The sequence below is a fragment of the Cyclopterus lumpus genome, chromosome 15 (genome assembly GCF_009769545.1).
Source record: "Cyclopterus lumpus isolate fCycLum1 chromosome 15, fCycLum1.pri, whole genome shotgun sequence".
In the NCBI taxonomy this organism is placed as follows: domain Eukaryota; kingdom Metazoa; phylum Chordata; class Actinopteri; order Perciformes; family Cyclopteridae; genus Cyclopterus; species Cyclopterus lumpus.
This window is the reverse complement of record NC_046980.1, coordinates 4,951,804-4,955,578: the sequence shown is the minus strand read 5'-3', so window position 1 is coordinate 4,955,578 and position 3,775 is coordinate 4,951,804.

Below are 3,775 nucleotides of genomic sequence, written 5' to 3'. Positions count from 1 at the left end.
TGTTCCAGGCGACTAAAAGATCCTCCGAAGTGGACGACGTTGATTAAACCAACTTTTATTTTAAAACCCCCGAAAGCTGCTGGAGGGATGGAATGGGATGGGATGGCCGGCACCGAGTAGCCTCTAGAAGGAAAAAAACGGGAGAAAAAGAATATATATTAAATGGCTGAAATGATGAAGAACATACCTAAACTTTTTTTTTTTTTTTTTTTTTTTAAATGTGTGATGTGCACGAACCAAAACTGTTAAAGAGAAAGAAAGAAGAATAAGTTGAGGGAGCGGACAGAAGAGGACCTGCCTGCTCAGAGGAGCTGAAGTGACAGCCTAAGAATAGCCAGAGATAGCACTGTTGCATTGTGGGGGGTGGAGGGGTGAGGCAGGTTGAGGCAGGGGCGGAGGGGTGGGGGGGGGGATTGAAGGGAAAAGGAGGGGTGGGGGTGGACTTATATGGTGTGAAAGGGGACACCCGGTATGCCAAGCTCGCCGGGGCTAATATAGACCCAGCGGATTCTTCTAGACCCCCCCCCCCCTCCCTTCCATCTCTCCCTCCCTCACCCTGTTACGCTCAGGGTCTCCCTCGGACCCAATCAGGGGTGATGCCAGGAAACGTCTCATTATCGTCGAAATGCCACGAGTTTAAGTGGCTCCGATAGCTGAAAGGTCAGCAGCAGAAGGGTATATTACGTCGAGGTTGCGGGTTCAACTCCCCCCCCCCCGTGTGTCACTGCTTGAGCTCCCTGCGACAAGGCATCGAACCACAACCTGCTCTGCGAGATCTGCCTCGTCACCAATCAGTACGAGTTGCCTATTTCATCTTTTTGGTTAAACTAGTGCGCGTCCCCGTTAGCGGCGCGCCTCTTCGCTTGGCTCCTGGTCCCAGATGTGCTGCAGGGGGGCTGAGAAGACTTTGGTTCTAACATTAGCCCATGAGACCCTCGGCGGACGTCAAGAGGCCTGAAGTCCCTCCCCCCCTCCCCTCTCTGCTACGCAGGAGTGCGGTTTGCTTATTTATGCAACGTTTATTGACATTGAACTTGTCGCTTGTCCAAATTGCAACAACAAAGTGCCCCCGTGGGGTCCCGGGCAAAACACACACTGAGTGTCAAGTGGATAAGACAAGAGGAACACACAGAAAGACAGACATGCCTTGCTTTATAGCCATGTAGCAACATGGCCTTATACAGATAATACAACTGTATTATCTGTATAAGGCCATGTTGGCATATCAGTGGCGGCGACCTTCCATCATGTGTTATGTACGTAGAATCTGCATCGTTTTTTGATCATAAAGTTTTTGCACCCTCATCTTTATTTGAGCTACAGAGACATTTTAAAATAAAATATACTCGGGTTTTTTTATCATATACTGTAAGTCAAATAAAAGCATAAAAAAATACATATATTTTGCTTGGAAAATGACTGAAAATGTTCAAATATCAACATAGTTGCAAATAATTAATTAATAACTTGTTCGTCCATCTCTCAATACTGACTGACTTCCTGTCTGCGGCCCATTGGGTCCCACTGAGGACGTAAATCTTTGAAAACAAATATGTAATTTATATATTTTAAAAAGGCTCAGTAATTTCCTTTTAAACAGCCGGTTAATGTAGTTGTTATGAAACAAAGAGGACGTAATAACGCATTTGTCGGGGTCTATTTTCAACAGCGGATTGATCCACATGTGGTGCTCTAGTATTAGAGAGAGTGTTTGTGGCAGCAGGACGATGTGTGTGGGATCGAGTAAAAATAAACTACAGTGTGTGGTCTTCGTAATGAAGGAACATGTCAACCAGTGACGTGTTTTGTTCTAGTTTTTGGAGAACAATGGAGCTCCAAGGCATAGAGGAAGAAGATAGATCAATCTTTATCTATCAGTATTTGAACTGCACAACACAATTTATTAGTTTGACATTTTTGTGATGACAAGTGACACTAGAAACAGCTTCTCTCTGAAGAGTGACAGATGTATGTCGGAGTAATGGTCTTTATTTTGGCAGGCGCCAACAACAGGTGAGCATTCCCACACACACACACACACACACACACACACACACACACACACACACACACACACACACACACACACACACACACACACACACACACACACACACACACACACACACACACACACACACACACACACACACACACACACACACACACACTACCCATAACCCCTCTTGTTATTGCTTCATAATTGTGTTTTTTTTCATGTTTTCTTCTATAATAAACGTCCATATTTAGCTTTACAAGAATTGGTTAGCCGGGTCGTTCGCGAACATTAGTCGCCAGATCTTTATTTTACTGAAAACAATGTTCATAATAGTCATAATTTGTGTTCACGTTTACTATTAATGGACTCGGGGCCTTTCACTCGTCTCCTCAAAAAAGGGGGCGTGGCAGTGTGGATACCCACGTGACACAGATACACTTTTTTTTTCTGTGAACAGTACAATTATGGGCTGGAACTCACTATAAAGCTACATAAAGCCGCTCACTTCGAGATCGTTTTCACCTTTCACAATAAAAGCCCGACACTGGTCAAGACCGCATCTGCAAGCCTGACTTTTGGTTAACCGTCTCTCCTGTCTTGGAAAAATAATCAAAACTTATATTGACTTGAAAAACGATCCAGATATGTTCATGTTACAAAGTTCATGAATGTAACAGGTCTGTATAGGGAGGGACTGACAGGCTGATCCCAGAGCAGCCTGATCTGCTCAGCCTGTTATATCACCGGCTAAGTTTAGACGCCTTTGTCACAGAGAGGAATCTGATGGAGAGCGCGTTCCCATGGTGCAACGGACCAATACTCCTCTCAAAAATTATTTCAGGTCTATATAAAGTAAATAACATTCAATGTTACTCCCCAAAAATACACATAAATAAAAATGTGTTGAATGCAATATTTCAATGAGTGCTTTATCTGCTTCCATGTTTGCTAGTTACACTTCCTTTGTCGGCGCATCGCATGCTTTTGGTGACGGAAGACTTAAAGTTCAGACGTACTTTTGTTTGTTGTGTTTATTGTTTGCATTTTTTTCATTCATCCACAGCAAGAAAAAATGGTAACCACTGCATGTGAACGATATTAAAGTAACTGGTAATATCTAACCTTTTGAAAGTAACTTGCCCAGCACTGCTGATGAATACATAGCGCACACACACACACGCACACGCACACGCACACACACTCCTGTTTGTGTGCATTGGACTGAACTGACCTTTAACTTAACGAGGCGGTTCAATTAAGAAACTGTTTAAAATGACAAACTATTCACAAGTGCTCGGAGGTCAGTTATGTGTTGCTAATGCTAAGAGAGATCCACTATCACACCCACCCCTCCCCTTTCATCGCGCACACACACACACACACACACACACACACACACACACACACACACACACACACACACACACACACACACACACACACACACACACACACACACACACACACACACACACACACACACACACACACACACACACACACACACACACACACTGTATCACCCTCCTCGTGTTGCTGTAAATTGTTTTGCTGCTGCTCACTGCGCTCTCTGAGTCGATGGCTCAGCTTGTTTTCTAAACCTGAATCTCCAAAATGTCGTGAACTGAAAACAAATCTTTGTGTCTAAATTTTCACTAGCACCCCCTGTGGTGAAGGAAGTATTCAGATCCTTTACTTGAGTAAAAGTATTAGTACCACACTGTAAAAATACTCTGGTACAAGTTAAAGTCAAGACTTTAAAATGTTACTTTAGTA